The sequence below is a fragment of the Pelodiscus sinensis genome, chromosome 15, assembly GCF_049634645.1.
Source record: "Pelodiscus sinensis isolate JC-2024 chromosome 15, ASM4963464v1, whole genome shotgun sequence".
NCBI lineage: Eukaryota > Metazoa > Chordata > Testudines > Trionychidae > Pelodiscus > Pelodiscus sinensis.
This window is the reverse complement of record NC_134725.1, coordinates 25454127-25472051: the sequence shown is the minus strand read 5'-3', so window position 1 is coordinate 25472051 and position 17925 is coordinate 25454127. Positions and strand designations below refer to the sequence as shown.

The following is a 17925-nucleotide window of genomic DNA, read 5'->3' as shown; positions in this document are numbered from 1 at the left end:
TGCATGTCATGACAGCTTCCTCTAATAAGTATTAGCAAAGTGTCCAACATACTAAATGAACCATACTTACACCTTCAGCAGGAATTGCATGAGTAGAAAATCCTGTAACTTGCCAGTGGAAGCTAGATATGTGGTATTTCATTTTTGTCTAAATCACTGTGCATACAGCTACTAACTGTTGTCCCTCCAAGTTCTTCACACAGTACATAAAGACACTTACTCTTTGGACTCTCTCTCTTTGCGAAGCACTTGAAGCAGTAAAATGAAGACATTTGTGACCCTCTCAGAGTTCACCAGGGTTAAAGAAGTAAAGTCAACATAAGACTTAGGAAGTCCTCCCAAGTCCTGCCTACTGCGTCAATAAATCAGATCACTTCAAATCCTTTCCTTGCAGCAACTTTCCACCCACCTCCATCTGACCCTCTCTCTGGTCTCCCCACAGTGCTTCAGTTCGATGCTTTTGCACCTTAAGTTTGCAGTCCTTTTTTTCTGCACTGCTCCCATCCTTCCTTGAGTCCTCTGCTCTATACTTGAGCCTCTCCCACTGCGGGGTTTTGCTGTAGTCCTCCCTGCTTTCCCCTGCTCCTTTGCACTTCAAAGGGGCTAAGAACTACCCAGTGATTTAACTAGCCTTGTTAGGTAATGAAGCAGCATACACAATTCATGCCGCCGGACCAACCGCCTTCCACGCAGCCCCAGCCACCCTCCACATTGTCACACACACACACACACACACACACACACACACACCATCAACATAATTAATTTGCTGGCTATATTTGCAGGGAGTGGACAAGAATGCATGCTCATGCTGGAGCCAGTTCATTTGGCTCCCTGGCTCCCCTCCCCTTGCCTGTTGTGGTACCTGGGCTTCTGGTGCGAGGGGGGGGGGAGTTAAGGGAAGGGTGGAGAGTTACAATCCAACTTAATAGGGAACTTTGCACAGGAAACAGCAGCTACTTTGGCACTGGCTGCTGCACTGCTGCTGCTGCTCAGCTGCTGCTGCCGCCCAGGGGATGTCACATATCAGGCTCCTGTTCCTCTCCCTCCTTCTGACACGTTCCCATATCCCATTCCTTTCCCCATCCCACCTGCCTTCCTCTATGCCCTGTCTTTTCCCCTTACACTACTCCCTGGCTCCTCCATCTGCTCATTGGTGTACAGGAAACCAACAGGCAATAGAACCCACAAATTGGCCTCTGGCTTCAACTACCTGGAGCTCAGCAGGAAAGCTGTTCAATCCCGCCCTCTCCTTCACTCCCACAAGCTGACACATGCCAGAGGTGGGAGGGAAAGGTGCAGTGTGGGAAGGGACTTCCCTTCTCTCCTCCAGGCAGGCCAAGCAAAGCAAGCCCAGCAGGACAGCTTCGTGCTTGAAGAAATCAGCAGCGCAGCAAATGGCATGAGATCCCATGTAACCACTCCCCTTCTTGTACTTTGTACTGTTTTAGAAGCCTCAGGGCCAGCTGCTCCATGTGGCACCAGCCCTGGCCACCTAATGAGCTCCCTTCATGTAATGCCCCCAAAACTATGACCAGTGTGGGAGCAGGTCACAGAAGAGGCTGCATCTGGAAGAGCAGCAAAACAATATCCATTGAATAAGTCTTGGAAGACAGGCAAAATAGGGACAGCCTCACTACAGCCTGGCTCCATCGACAGCATACTGGGGCAGCCACTGGAACAGGTACTCACCACGCCACTCACCTTCCAGCAGGAAATGAGTGCTGCTGTGTGGCTCTGCAAAGGAAATGGGCAGGCAGATGTAATGATTTGCTGCAATCCAGCCTATTTTAAGGAAAATATTTTAACAGATGGGTTGCTTTGAAGATCAAAGAAAGGGAGTTTTACATTTCACACACATACATTGATTTATTTCACCTGTATTTCTAATAGGCTTCAGAACAGAACAGAAGATGCATTTAGTTGCCCATAGCAGCAAATCCACAGGGGAAATGCTCACTCTTGTCTAATACAAAGTATCAGGGAAAAAAGTTCTGATATAATTTAAAATGTTCTTTTAGTAGAAACCAAGTCAACAGCCCTTTCAAACAAAGATTCTGCATCAGGGTCTGCTGTACAACAGTATAAAATGCAATAATTAAATTCAAGTCAATGTTTTCCTCATTCCAGTTCCAAGCAGTGTTGAGATGCATACTCATCGGATTACATTCTTGAACTGGGTATATGTTCTTTGCTCTGTTTTGCAATAATAATCAATAAATAAACTCTCAGGGCTCTTCTTAGCAGAGTTGCAAGTGCAAAATATGTATCTGTGAATCAAACTGACAAAATATATACCGGAAAAGATGACAGGTTTTACTCTTCACATTACAGTCTACTGGTCTATGAGCCCAGCAAATAACAATTCTTATTTTGACATTAAACTTGATTAAATGCAAATTACTGTCAAATCAGAGCAGACTATTTTTCAGTAGTCTCATGAGCCATGAATTTACAATTCATTTCCTTATTTCTTTTTTGTTTTTCTTCTCCCTGCTACATCCCCCTTGAGTAAGTGAAGTTCTGCATCTCTTTAGCTTGTGTCCCATGTTGATTCCATGGGGATCCTGGCCAAGTCCCTTGTGAAATGAGCTTTGGTTTTCAGTCATGGTAAATGGCAAGTGCTACTGCATGGCTCAAGGTGGCGTAGCACATCATTCAGCAGTGTTTGTGGAGCTGTCAGTTTTCTATTCCCCACAAGACCCGAAAGGAAATACAAACAGTAAATTAGCTTGCAGCACAAGAGAAGGTATCCCTTCTTGCTCACAGGAAAGTCGTGTTGGTTTCAAGTAGGTGGCGGTACATCTGACTTCCACTCAAATATGAAGTTTAATTTTCCTTTTCCATTACATGCATTTTTTATTTGCCCCATAATTTTCAACTTGTTCTCTTGGTGCCAACGGTCAGCTGGCAATATCTAATCTGCTACAGGATAATATTCAGGGTAATGAACAGTTTGGGCTTTATCCAATGAGTGACTATGAGTCAGGTCTCCTGAAGCTTGCTGGGACTCCTAGGCTTTTGCAGCAGCCAGCTTAATATTCAGGGTAATGAAGAGTCTGGGCTTTATCCAGTGAGTGACTATGAGTCAGGTCTCCTGAAGCTTGCTGGGACGCTTGACTCTGACATTCCCACAGTTCTCTGGTGGTTCACTAAGATGTAATTTATATTCATTATTGATCCTCATCTGCTAAATTGAAAGCCTTTTTTCTTCTTCTTTCAGTGAACACTAAATAAAAGCTGGGGGGTGGAGGGGGCCTTGAAGGGATAGCAATACAAATAGAATTCTCCACATTAAGAGTTAGAGAGGCAGGCAGATTTTCAACATCACCAAAGACCCAAAATTAGCTTCCTCTGCAGCCAATGGCAAAACTCCCATTGAGATCAGAGATAGCACAAATCAAACAGCAAGTCTTTGCAAAACCCATTTTGAAATGTATGGTTGGCTTGTGCAACCAGAGCTAAATGATTTTTCAGTTCAGTGGCTAAACCAAAACATTCAGAATAATTTGGTTTGTTTCAAACTGAAAGTAAATGTTTCCAGTTTCTCTCAACAAAATTCAAAAACTCCCCAAATTGTATTCAATTCCAGAAAAACATTTAAAAATGTTCATTTTCAATTGACATTCTTGTTTCAAAAATGGTGATTTGAAGTAACATTGTCCAAACAGTTTATGTCAAATTTCTGAATATTTTGTTTTCAGGGGGAGTTTTTTGGCTAAAATTATTAGGCATATCTGCCTAGAATTTGTGAATAATTTCCATGCATTGCCCAGTTCTACTTATGGGAAATATTAGCTCAAGTTTTCCAGCATTATTAATCAAACATTGTTGGCAGAAAAATCTTGTTTGTAACTCTGAGTTCACTGAAGAACTCAGTTCATCTATTTTTATTTCTATTCCAGATATTCGCCTCTTCCTTTATTTTATCTCCTTTCTACTCACTGTTTCAATGTTTTGTAAAGGGAAATCTTCAGGTTTTTCACCTTGTCAAAAAGCTGCAACCAGGCACCCTGCCAGTAAAAGCTCAATGCTGGATCAACATTCCCTTCAAACCATCTGAGCACATCCTTAGTCTTTCCAGACTGCGAAAATACGTCTGACACACAGGCTGTGTTTACAATGTGCTTTTCTCTTAAAAATTACCACTGTAGCACTGCCAGCAGTGTAGCACTATCCTTGTGAGACAGAGTGTTTTTATCCCTATGTCAGTTGACCCTCTTTTAGCACATGTAGATGATATGGTAAAAACAACAGGAAAGGCATTTGTAAACTAGAGTTGCACACTTCCAACCACTGGAATAGTAGCACCAGTGTCCATTCCAAATACTGTTTCTAAGACCATCTTCTTTGCTCATCACTCCAACAGGATCACATCGCAGCCCTTTTTGCATCCTTCCTGTGGCTTCCTTTTTGTACCCCATCAGACACAAGGTCCTTGGCTTTAAAGACTATGGAAGGTCCTTCACCGTTTAATCCCACCCCCTTTATCAGTCCTAATGTCTTTTCTTGCTGTTGGCCCTCATCTTAGTTCTGCAAGCGATGGTCCATTTGCCTTATCACTTCTCACTCAAGCACATGCCTGCTTTCTCTCACACTGCCATCTTTACATTGAAAAAGCTCCCTGGCAAAATTCCTTATCAAAGGCTCTTTCTGCTGCAATGTCCACACTATTGCTACCAGCTGGCACTGGTTGGGCATGTGATGAGCAGTGGCTTCTCTTTTCCTGATCAACTCTATTTTGTTATTCATGATTAAGTGTCCATTCAACTCTTCTCCACTGTTTGTATGATGAGCTCCCTGGAGAGAAGCTGCCTTTCTTAGATTTCAGTACTGTATCTAGTACAATAAGGCCTGATCCTTGACTGAAGCCCGTAGCCATCAAAGAAATAAACAAGTCAGGGAAATTTTAAGAAAAGGCTCAGTGAAGAGAACAACATGATTGTTTATGTTTAGACCCCTCGTTTGTCTCTATCTTAAGAAAAACTGGAAGCTGTTAATTAAGACTTTCATCTTCAGTATAGCCATAATTTACATTGTATTATACAGATGCAAATTACAATGCTGTGAGAAGGGAACATTATAAGAATAGAGCAAAGGATGCATGAAGATTCATAATTCAATTTGCAATTAACATGAATAGCCAGATTCTGACAAAATACATAAGTAAGAGTATTATAATTTGGCCCCAGTGCCTCAACCTATTAAAGACACACTGAAATAAACCACGTATGGAGAACATTCAAACTAATTCTGCTTATAGTGAATCAGACTACATACAGACATGCTTTAAAATCTACAGTGTGATAGGGTACGAATCCTAATTATTGGAAAAAGAAATTATTTGTTGATTGAATTATTTAATGGACGCAGTGCAACCCATACTATTACAATAACCATCCAAACAGAAGTGTGACAGTGCCCTTCCCACACTGGAACATCCCAGACTGAAAGGACTAAATCTGTGATTAGAAATAAAGAGAATATGTTAAAGTTCAATAGGGATGAATCTGCAACGTGAAAACCAATGTCTCTCTAAATAAACAGCTGGAGCCTAGACACTGGCTGCATAAGCTTCCCCCACAAAATTCAGCCTCAATTTGGAGGGATCTCATTGGGGGTGAGAGGTTACATTAACCTCTATGTCTCTCTCAGTCCTTAATAACTCTAGTAAGACTTCATCAGTCATAGCTTTTTTTTTGGGGGGGGGGGTGGGGGGGGTGCTGTGCTGAGGACACCTGTCCCTAAGGAACTGGACTGACACCCACTAGTTCAGTTCAGGTCACTATATTAGAAACAGCATTCAGCCGGCAGTAACTTTCCATCACAGGCTTAGAGTTTGACCACATGACAATCTCTACATCACTGCTGTCAGCTAAGAGAAGTACTTCAATTCTTCACCAACAAAGCTTGATTTTCCTCATATCAACTTCATCTCCAATTCAATTACTATGTTCTCAAATCACTCGAACAGCAATTTCTAAAATCATAAATGCAGCTAGAACTTATTTTAGGTCCCCTCCCTTTTGGTTTGATGACTCCCTGAAGATGGTAACTTCATTATTTATTTATTTCATTATATTCCAAGACCATCAAGGAGGGGAAATAGTAATGAAAGTCATTTTATCCAAGGCATCTATTTAGCAAAGCACTTAAGCACAACTTATCCTATGTCTATTGTACAAAGCTCTTCAGCGTAGAATCCAGAGGGTTGGAAGAGACCTCAAGAAGTCATTGAGTCCAACACCTTGCTAAAAGCAGGACCAATCTCAGCTAAATCATCCTAGCCAGGCTTTGTCAAGCTGGGACTTAAAAAAACCTCTAGGGATGGAGATTCCGCCACCTCCCTAGGTAACCCATTCCAGTGCTTCGCCACCCTCCTAGTGAAATAATTTTTCCTAATATCCAACCTAGACCTCCCCCACTGTAACTTGAGACCATTGATTTTTGTTCTGCTATCCGTCACAACAGTCTCTCTCTATGGAATCCCCCTTCAGATAGTTGAAGCGTATGTTTATGTTCATGTGACTTCAAGCTCATGTTTAAATATTTTGCTGCATAGGAATGGACTTACCTGTGCTTGAAATAAAGCATGTCCTTAATTGTTTTACTTAACTGGGATGCTATGCAAGCACCAGAATCATTTGAGAAAGCATATTACTTCAAGCATTCTATTTCAGTCTCTTATATTTCAAGTGAAGAATACAGGAATTAGGTACCAGGTTACCAGACTTTATTACATGAGCATACCTTTAGGACCTGCTCTAAGTTCTCCAGCTTGGCTTGGAGCTGGTGTTTCTCCTTCACAGCCAAATCTCGTTCTTTGGTCACTATGGTGAGGGTTTCTCTAAGCCGAACATAGTCTGATTTCACCTAAAAATATATATAAAAAATAAAATAAAAAGGAAGAATGAGAGATAAAGTGCTCTCAATAAAGACAGTTTACCAAGAGAAAAGCACATCTAACACCATTTGCTTGGCCAATTCTGCCCAAGGCTATTACAGGGATAAAGGAAAAATACAAATCAGAAAATAAGAGATATGAAACAAAAAACAAAAATTGAAACCAGGTAAGGGGTTAAATGTGAGTGAAAAAAGGAAACAGTACAAGAAGGAAATCATGTGAGTATCATAATGAGAATACCACTCTCACTTAGCTACAAACAATCTGACAATCAAAATGTCATAAGTTAAAAACTATAGGGAAAAAACGAATACAGTACATATAACAGTAAACATGCAAAATAGATAAAGGTAATTCAGTTCAAATAGTTTTGTTTCACTTCACTCCACCCCGCACCTCTTGTCTATATGCAGTTTATCTAGGTTCTAATCCTGCACAGAGATCTATTAGTGTAGGCTTCTGCTGATACAGTGTTACTCCAGGCAGATGTGGGGAGCTGTTTTAGACCATGCAGCTGTTTGCAGGATCAGAACCCCCAACTGAGGCACTGGCCTTGCAAACATCAGTGCATGAAAGTAACTTTATTAATGAAGATATTTCCATAGATTTTAATAAGGCCACTTGTGTGACTAAAGAGACACACATGCGTAAGTGTCAGCTGTGTCAAGGCTTGTATCTGAATAGCTCCTACCACATTGGTGTTATAGATATAAAAGCAACATCATATGATTCTTCCTCCTCTCCTCCTCAGAGATGTGAATATAAACAGATCCCATGTGTACCACTTCAGATTTAATCTTCTGACTTCATCAGGTCAGCCTGTTCTAAACTAATAATAAGCATAACCAACAGAGCAGAGTTAAAATTTATAATCAAATTATTTTCCATTCTGAAGGAAAAGAAATATTCACATGCACACAGTGAAAACTGTATTTTCCCTAAAAATCTTTGCACTTGTCCTACATCCTAGTAAGACGATGTCTGGAGGTTAAGTTATTCAGCAAATAAGGGTTAACTTCCTAATTACTTTACCCAGTTAGCTTAACCTTTCAGTACAAGTAACTCAGTACAAAAATAGAGGATTTTTATCTACAGATAATATGGAGACTATGCAATATACATTACATATATACATTGTATATTTAGAAAATAATATATTCCATTTATATTCTATGAACCCATTCTCTTTCTTGATCTTTTGATCCATATCCTCAGGTAGTATAAACTGATTTGAGACCTATACTGGCCCTTTACATTGTTCAGGTTTAAGCACAAACTACGAGTCCAGTAATGTAACAATTGCAGAGTATAGCACATCAGAAATTGATACTTTCAGAACAAACCACCACGAAGAATATTAACAATTTAAATCCACTACCAATAAATACATAAATTAAATATATAACATTTACATAATCTTGATGAACACAAATCTTCACAATGCTACTTGCAGGCAAACAAACAAAGTAAAGACCATACCATTTTAAGCTCAATATCGATCTGGATAACATCTGTTTTCTTTGTCCGGTTGACAATCAGAGATGTAACAGTGAAAGCAGGATTAGCAAATGCATGATTGGGGTGAGGAAAGGAAAGGCAGCACAATAATTATAGGGGAAAAATGTCAGCTCCAATCTTGGGTCAAAGTTAGTCTTTCCTTTCCAACACAGCTATTGGGGTGGTAAGTTCTCAGTTTGCTTAGTAAAGATGCATTTTTTAAAATCCAAAACCATTAAACAACCACCTATGGGCATGTCTGTTCAGAGAAAATCCTGGAAAACCATATTTGGGAGGCTTCTTTCACCTTTCCAATTTACCGTCTGGCTTTGGTTTGTTAACTCATGAATTTCACAATGATTCAAATAGATAGAATTTAAACTTTTCTGTATAATCCTGCTATTTGTCTTTTCAGAGGGATTTTTGGAGTGCAATGGACTGGAAAAGAGAAAGAACAAATATTTGTCTTCCAGGATAACTAATACAACTATCATCATCCTCAGGGAATTTTTTTCTTTAGGTATATTTTATTTTCCCTTTCCATTCAAAACTATTTCAGTGGATATCCAGAAGCTATTAACTTCCTGCATATTTGGCATTGTCTTTCATGCATCATATCTTTTGATGTACATTGTAAATAAATAACATGGTGGGAAAAGGGAGGTGATGAAATATTGCCATCAACAATGCAAGTGTGTTATTGTCTGTGATTCTCAGTTAATTCTCTAAGGATGGATGAACAACAAAAGTTTTGAGCAAGCTACAAAAAGGGATTTACACTTTAGCATGAAAAAAGTAATTATTTAATTGTGATAACTAAAAATACTGGGTTTGAATAAAGACTATGCCAAGGACATTTAAAAACACACATCAGATAAAGATTTAAAAAAAAAAAAGAACCAAAACTTGAGGAATGTCTAAGGATGAAAAGAGAGAGACAGATATCAGAGGAGGGAGAGAAGGAGAAAGTATGGATGGATGCTTAAGGGTTTAGGAGATGTGAGGAAAGGGGTGCATCTACCCTGCACTAAGGAGCAGGGAGTAGCCCTGGCCCAGGTAACGGAAAATGCCTCACCCCGCAGTCCTGCTGGGCATGCTCCTAGAGAAGTCAGGGTATAAAGCCCAGGGAGCCAATCAGTCGGGGCTGTCCTCAGGAGGGGAAGGAGTTCAAGCCAGAGCTCCTGAAAAAGCCCCTGCAGCAGCAGCAGCAGCCACCACACCTAGGGTTGCCAGATGGTTACAACAAATACCGGACACACTTGACATGACATCACAATCGACATTCCATCTTATTTAGAAAATACCGGACATTTATATTTTCTCAATTTGTTTCCCAAACAGAAAGCTCAAATACTGGACTGTGCGGTTCAAAACCAGACACCTGGCAACCCTATCACCGCTCCCTGGTACTTTGGGAGGCTTACCTGTTGACTAGGCCTCTAGGACATAGTGACTCAGAGAGAGGGGAGTGTGTTTGTGATTAGGCTGGAAGGCCGTATATACCCTGATAATGGGAACTGTACTTTGGGACTAGTCCTGCAGGGCTATGTATTCCCTGATAGAGGGGACTGTGTTTTCAATTAGGCCAGAAGGCAGTATATACCCTGATAAAGTTACATTAACTACAAACTGAGTCTATGAGACAGGTTGGCCCTGAGAAAAGGGAGCCCTACTACCCCAGATTTTGAGGACTTCAAGATTGAGGGGGCTTGTCCCTCAACACATGGGGAAAAAGCTATTATGAGTAGGAATTTTTTGGAAAAGACATCATGATAAATGGTGTCTGAGAGTACAGAAAGAAGATTTAGTCAGAATGTCTTTAGTGGGAAGGACATGAGGGGAGACCAAAGAGAGAAAAAAACTTGGGGCAGGTTGTAGGTAAATCTGAAGTAAAGGTAAAAATAAAGAACTGGGAGATATGGTATGGGGGAAATGGAGGAAACAGAGGAAAGAGAATTGGAAAAATAAAGCAGAAGTGGAAATACAATGACAAAAGGTTGGGGCAGAACAAAGAAATACAAGGAATGGCATTGAGATAAAAGAGAGAATGAAAGCAAAAGAACAGTCAGAAAAGGCAGAAAAAATTGGGAAAACACACAGGGTATCTCTACACATCAAAGTTAATTCAAAATAATAGCCATTATTTCAAGTTAACTTTCCTAGTGTCTACACAGGCAAACTGCTATTTTGAAATAAAATCGAAATAGCGGGGCACTTATTTTAAATTTGGTAAACCTCATTCTACGAGGAATAACACCAAATTTGAAATAGCTAATTCGAAATAAGCGCTGTGTAGATGCTTATTTCGAATTAGGGGGCCTCCAGCCCTTCCCAGTTTCCCCTGGTGGCCACTCTGGGCCAAACCAGGAAAACTCCTCTCCTCCCCTCCCCTCCCCGGAGCCCGTAAAGGGGTAGACTCTGGCCATAGTACATGGCCTGCTACAGGCCTGCCAGCACAGAGCCAGCAGTCACTGATCCTCACCCAGTGGCCCCAGTATGAGCCGGGCAGCCAGTGCCAGCCAGCTGTCCCGTGCCCAGTCCCCCAGCTCCCAGGAGCCAGCCAGGGGCCAGAGACGGTGGGCACTCTCCTGGACTAGTGGGGAGATCATGGACCTCATTGAGGTTTGGGGAGAGGCCTCCAATGTCCATTATCTCTTCACTAGATGGAGGAACACCACCGTGTACAGCCGCATAGCTGCCACCATGGTCACCAAAGGCCACATGCGCACCCAAGAGCATGAAGATTAAGGAGCTGCGACAGGCATATGCCAGCGCCACTCAGGGCAGCTCCTCAACAGGGGCAGACATCTGCCCCTATTTTGACGCCCTGGACTGCATCATGGGGGGTGGGATGGTCCGTGCCACCCCAGAGGGCACCGACCCGGGAACAGAGAGCCCTGACCAGGGCGCAGAGGTGGAGCCGCAGGAGCTGCCACGGAGGGTGCCATGCTGACAGGGCCCCCGAGCTCTCCCAGCAGTGGAGTTACCAGAGTCGTCTGGGGAGGCCACACCAGGTGAGTGCCATCAATGTCCCTTTCCTGGGGGAAGACGGGGATGGGCACGGGGAGGGAGACCAGGATCCGTGCACATGAGCCTTGCTTTCCATGGATCACGCAGCAACCTATGCACGTGCAAGCACATGCAGTTCCACCCCTGGGCAGGTGGCTCCAGCTGCCTGCCACACAGGGGCTGTGGCCCGATAGCCAAACACGTGTGTGAAGAGACCTGAAATACTCCTGACCCCGGGGTGGGACACAGCAGGACGCCCTCCCTTCACAAGCCCCCTCTACACAGTGGCAGGAGACATCTCCCCCTCACCTTGGCCACACTATACACAGCACAGGGGCATAGGTGCGGTCTCCGGGCAGCTTCCACTCCCGGGGATAGCCGGACATTCCAACCATGGCCTCTGTGCAAGCACAGCGGCTGTGACGGTACAGGGCACAGTCATTCTCACCTCGCAAAGGGGGGCTGGGCTTCACCCATTGTGTCGCCAGGGAGAACTGACCACTTCTTTTCTTTCTCCACAGCTGCACCACCCCACCCAGGACATCCTTCCACACCCGAGGTCTCAGCAGGGCCACCCTAACACTTCAGGGGTACCAACAGCAGCACCTGGGGCCCATGCAAGCCCTGCACCGCACCTCAGAGCACTGGGTGCAGGATGACCAGGAGTTCCGGTGGGAGCTGCTTGCCCAGGGTCATGCCATCTGCGAACACCTGCAGACCCTGGTGCAGAGTGTACCGCCTCATGCCGCTCCAGCACCTGCTGCCTCTCCAGCTCCTGCTCCCACTCTTTTCCCCTCCTGCCTCTCCCTCCTCAACCTCCACACCCTCCTCAACCTCCATCTCAACCTCCACACCCTCCTCCCCATCCCCCCAGAGAAGCCGAGGCCCCCACACCTACTGTGCTGGGAGACAGTTGGTCCAGCGAGACCCTTACCCCTGAGTCTTTAGCTTCCCCTCCTCCTTCTTCCCGTTGCTTCTCCCTTCCAGCTCTCTTCTCCGTTTTCTCCCCTCCCCTCTCTCACTCTCTCTCCTCTTCTCTCCCGGCTCCTTTCCCCAGTCTCCCCATAGTTTCATCCCCCCCCCCAAGTTTTGTTAAATAAAGAGAATTTACATTTTTGAAAATGTGTATTTTATTTGACATCAGGAAGGGGGGCTAGGGAGGGGTACATATAAGGACATGAAGGAGGAATGAGGCACAAGCCCCCAGTGGTGCAGACCAGAGAGACCCTGAGTGCTCCTCAGGGTGGAAGCTCTCCCGCAGGGCCTCCTGGATACTGACAGCCCCCCAATGGGCGTCCTGGATGGCAGCCTGCAGCAAGTGCAGCCAGGCTGATAGCAACGCGTCCATGAGATGCAACTCTGGCTCCAAGTTGTAGAGTGCTGTGGTGTCCCGAGTGAGGGCAACCAGAGCACTCCGAGACACAAATGCTTTGCTGTCCCTCATTGAGGCAGGCAAGCAAGCAGGGACACCTGAGAACCAGCTGCCCAGGAAGGGCGGGGTGTCCCTTTAAGCACAGGCCTCAGATAGCCTCATGCAACAGCCACATACAGATACTCCTGACCTGATGCCTTGACTGACCTGGTTCCGGCTGGCCTTAAATCCGAATCAGTGTTCACTCAGTGTGGACGCGCTATTTCAAAATAGAAAAAGGCTATTTCGAAATGCATTTTGTGTGTAGACGTGTTATTTTGAAAGAACTTATTTTGAATTAACTATTTCGAAATAAGGTATTTCGAATTAACGCTGTAGTGTAGACATACAAGGAATAGGGAAACACACCATTCTTTAAGGCTAAGCAATTTTATTTTGATTTATTCATGCTATTATATGTTCTCAGCTGCGGTCCATATGGAATGAAGGGGACATGAAAGGTGATTCACAGGAGAGGCACATTCCAACCATGTAAGAAATGTGATATGTATGATTTCTTATAGATAAGAATCTAACTCTGGTAACAAAAGTGAACGTTAATTATAGTTAGATGGGAGGAAATATTTGAAGGACCTGGGAAACATGGTTTTATATACTGGAGGGAAGCAGGAACACAGAATGGCAGGAGGAGTTTGGTGACACTGACACAGCATACATGCATGAATCATCATGATACAACTCTTAGGGTACATCTAAATAGCAACATTATGTCAAAATAACTAGCGTTGTTTTGAAATAACTTAATCCGCGTCTACACAGCAGGCAGTTGTTTCAGATTAATGTCGAAATAGTGTCAAGCTGAGGGACTACTCCCTCCAATTCCCGTAACCCTCATTGTATGAGGAATAAGGGAAATCGGAGGAAGAGTGCTCTATTTTGAAATAAATGCTGTGTATACACTCCCAATTTCACAATAAAGTGTTTCAAAATAAGCTATGTAACTGATGTTGCTCAAATTGCTGAGCTTATTTCCAGTTAAGCAGTGCTATGTAGATGCACCTTGAGTGTTTCATCACAACTAGGTTTGCAAATCTTAAGACTGGTCTCCTAAAAGGAGGAGAACATCTGCCTACTGACACATGGAAAGGAACAGCAGATTCTTTATAAAAATAAATGAAAGCAATATTAAAGAAGGTTGTGTCTGGTGGCTGCTCTACATAGACAATCAGGATAATGTGGCCAACAACTATGAGAAATCTGTTAGTAGGAGGGCAAAATGTTGTAAATCTGTCCATTTGGTTCTAAAGATTCAGAATTCTAATCTTTGCTCATCATTGTAGATAATTTATAGAAGGACTGCAGGTCTTTCTGAGAAACACATGATTTTGTTAAAATAGGAACTTCCTGTAGTAAAGTTAGAAGATGACAAAGAAATGGCAACCCATTGCTACAGAAAAGACAATTTTAGGGCCTATTCAGTTTTGGTTTTAAGATACTGGGCTTGTCTTCAGGGAGAAATAACCCAGAACAGCTATTCCACATGAGTTCCCAAACAGATGATGTTGTTCTGAGCTAAGGATGCCTTTGAGCCGTATGGCATAATCCACTTTGGAAGTACATTAGGCTGCAAGTATGGAATAGCCATTGAGCTTTAAATGTACATGCTAATTTAGTTCACAAAAGCTTTCCTGTGTAGACAAGCCTTTAGTTATAGCCTGTCAACCCAAAGTAAACACAGGCCTCATATCTATTACTGACAACAAACTGACAGGTCAGATTAATTCATAATTAATCCAGCATTCTGAGTTATTAAATATCTGCCTCACTCGTTGGTATGGCTTAGCGGCATGATCACTAGACCTAAACTCAACTGCCCTGGGTTCTATTCCCAGTTCTACCCCTGGCTTGCTAGATGACTGTGGTTAAGTTACTTCACCTCCATTTTCCAATCTATAAAATAGGGATAACTTCCGTTGTAAAGTGCTTGGAGGATGAAAAGGATGAAAAACATGATATAAAAGCTTGTTATGATTACTATTGTTTATATGTGTATACTTTATTTACTATTTTCTCATTGTGCTTATTTATAATCAATCATATCCAGTATGATACATCTATATCATAATTAAGAGATCTAACCTATCAGAATTATATTTGAAAATACAAAGTCAAGTCAAATTCTATTCTCACAACTCATTTATACCAGTGTAAAAGGGAAACATCAGACCTAATGTCCTGATTTAAGGCATTTAATTTAGAAGTGCTACTTGCTGGAGTGGGCCTTTGTGTATTCTCAAATTGATCTTTTTCCTTAATATTAAATCTGATTCTACACTGTGGCTGAAAAATATTCCAATTAGACTTTAAGGCATTACATGGTAATATGGTGTATCCATTTACCAAAAGATCTTCAATTATGTCTACTAGTAATAATTATCTGGATTTTACAATAATTCCTTGAAGTGTTGGGTGAACATTGTATGTTTCTGCAATGGATTTTTTTTTCACATGGGAAATGAAGAGCCATGGAACCAGATAGTACATCCCAGAGGTCTTCTGACAATGTATCTTGGGAAGATTTGTATTAGAGATGTGTGGAAAATGAAGATGTTTTGTGTGCTTGTCAGAGAGAAAGAGAGAATCTCTCACTCAAGATATCAAAGCCTTACAAAAACACTAAGTTTAATGATTATCCATATGGTCCTAATAATCTGTATCTAAACTTCCTCCTCTAGGGATTCAGGTTTTAATAAACTCTGCACCTTGGGACAAAATGGAAGAAACAAGTCTCCATAATAAACAAACAAACAAATTGTACTTCCATAGCATATTCTGACCAGGACTTTCTCCTCTTGAAGATTTTGCATTAAATCATACTGACAACTGTGCTATGTATGATTTCTTATAAAGGCAATCCCCGGGTTACATACAAGATAGGGACTGTAGGTTTGTTCTTAAGTTGAATCTGTATGTAAGTCGGAACTGGCGTCCAGATTTAGCCGCTGCTGAAACTGATCAGTTTCAACAGTGGCTGAATCTGGACGCCAGTTCTGACTTACAAAGGGTATGTCTACACTACCCCGCTAGTTCGAACTAGCGGGGTAATGTATGCATACCGCACTTGCTAATGAAGCCCGGGATTTGAATTTCCCGGGCTTCATTAGCATAAGCGGGGAGCCGCCATTTTTAAATCCCCGCTGCTTCGAACCCCGTGTAGCGCGGCTACACGGGGCTCGAACTAGGTAGTTCGGACTAGGGTCCTATTCCGAACTACCGGTACTCCTCGTGAAACGAGGTGTACCGGTAGTTCGGAATAGGCACCCTAGTCCGAACTACCTAGTTCGAGCCCCGTGTAGCCGCGCTACACGGGGTTCGAAGCAGCGGGGATTTAAAAATGGCGGCTCCCCGCTTATGCTAATGAAGCCCGGGAAATTCAAATCCCGGGCTTCATTAGCAAGTGCGGTATGCATACATTACCCCGCTAGTTCGAACTAGCGGGGTAGTGTAGACATACCCATACAGATTCAACTTAAGAACCCCAGGCATCCCCAAGTCAGCTGCTGCTGAAACTGATCAGCGGCTGATTCCAGGAAGCCCGGGGCAGGGGCTTCCTGTAGTCAGCCACTGGTCATTTTCAGCAGCTGCTGACTTGGAGACACCTGGGGTAGAGCAGCTGGGGTGCTGCTGGGTTGGTCCAGTGGCGCCCAGAGCGGCGCTATGGGACCAACCGGCAGTGCCTCAGCTGCTGTACCACAGGCGTCCGGAGCAAAGCCGCGGAGCACGGGGGCAGGGGGACAGCCCAGACGCGCTGTGGCTATCCTGCTGCCCTCGGGCTCCGTGGCTTTGCTCTGCTTTGCTCCCCGTCCCCCTGGTCTGCAGACCAGGGGGAGGGGGAGCAGAGCAGAGCAGAGCAAAGCAGCGGAACACGCGGCCAGCTGACAGCCCAGACAAGCAGCTTGTTGGGGCGATCATTAAAATCACTATTTAGTGCATTTTTTGTATAAACAAAAATAAGTGAGTAATAGACTCCTTGAACACCCTGCTGCTGTTCTGGGTATACAGGCAGTCCCCGAGTTACGCGGATCCGACTTACGTCGGATCCACAGTTACAAACGGGGCCGTTCCTCTCCCTGGTCTCCCAGGGAGAGGAACGGCCCCGTTTGTAACTGTGGATCCGACGTAAGTCGGATCCGCGTAACTCGGGGACTGCCTGTATACCCAGAACAGCAGCAGGGTGTTCAAGGAGTCTATTACTCACTTATTTTTGTTTATACAAAAAATGCACTAAATAGTGATTTTAATGATCGCCCCAACAAGCTGCTTGTTTAAGAGCATATGGAATATGCATGAAATTGAATTACAGATTGAGCACATCTATCAAAGCCCCCAGAGGCAAAGATAGTTGACCTAGATAGATCCAGAGCAAACAGTCATGATTTCATGAGAGAAACTCTGGGAACATTTTGCTCTCAGATGACTCTGCGTTAAATGCACATAAATCAGTGTGTCATCTACAAAGCTTTTCATTCCATATATAATAACATACATCAAATATTCTGTTTCTTGGATCAGTTGTGAAACCCTAGATAATGAATGAAAATCCTTCAGTTTTTCATACTCCTCATTCTCAGCTCTGTGCTTAGACCACTACATATTTATGTCGCATGGCTGTTTTTTCTGTCTACTGTTACTTTATTTTTCATTACTTTTAAAATTTTTCTATTTCATATTTTTCCTAAAAATATTTCTCCAAATAAATGTTTTTACACTGTCAATGTGAAAATGTAAAATCAAAAGACTATCAAGTTACTAGAAAAATACAACAGTTTATTTCGTTGGTAAGGAGCTCATTTAGCCAAGCAGTGAAAGAACTTTTCTCCCAGTGCCAAATACAGTTTACTACACTGATAACTGTTCTCTGTGGATCTGTAGCTTATTCTGCCAAAACTGCTGAGATCAGACTAATTTACCTGTTACAGAGAAAAGTACCCTAAAACTCTCTGCTTTAATCCTCAATGTTAGTGAACCAGCTAATTTCTCATACTACCCATGTCTCTTTGGCTATGTCTAGACTGCAATGCTCTTTCGAAAGATACTTTCGAAAGATCCTCTTTCGAAAGAGAGCGTCTAGACTTCACGCGGA

General features: G+C 43.0%; 1 protein-coding gene across 18 annotated transcripts in view; it reads right to left on the bottom strand.

Annotated features, from left to right (window-relative positions):
* The window catches only part of RIMBP2 (RIMS binding protein 2), a 185512-nt gene that overhangs the window by 141496 nt on the left and 26091 nt on the right, over window positions 1-17925 (bottom strand). For 6 of the 18 annotated variants that reach the window (XM_075898432.1, XM_075898435.1, XM_075898439.1 and 3 more), the window contains exons 1-2: window positions 9477-9651; window positions 6751-6873 (exon numbers count right to left, since the gene is read on the bottom strand). The gene's annotated coding sequence lies outside the window, so the exon portion shown is untranslated. Of the gene's footprint in view, window positions 1-1692; window positions 1738-6750; window positions 6874-9476; window positions 9654-17925 lie in introns of those variants that run through there. The other 12 variants (XM_075898444.1, XM_075898445.1, XM_075898448.1 and 9 more) reach the window with 9 other exon arrangements.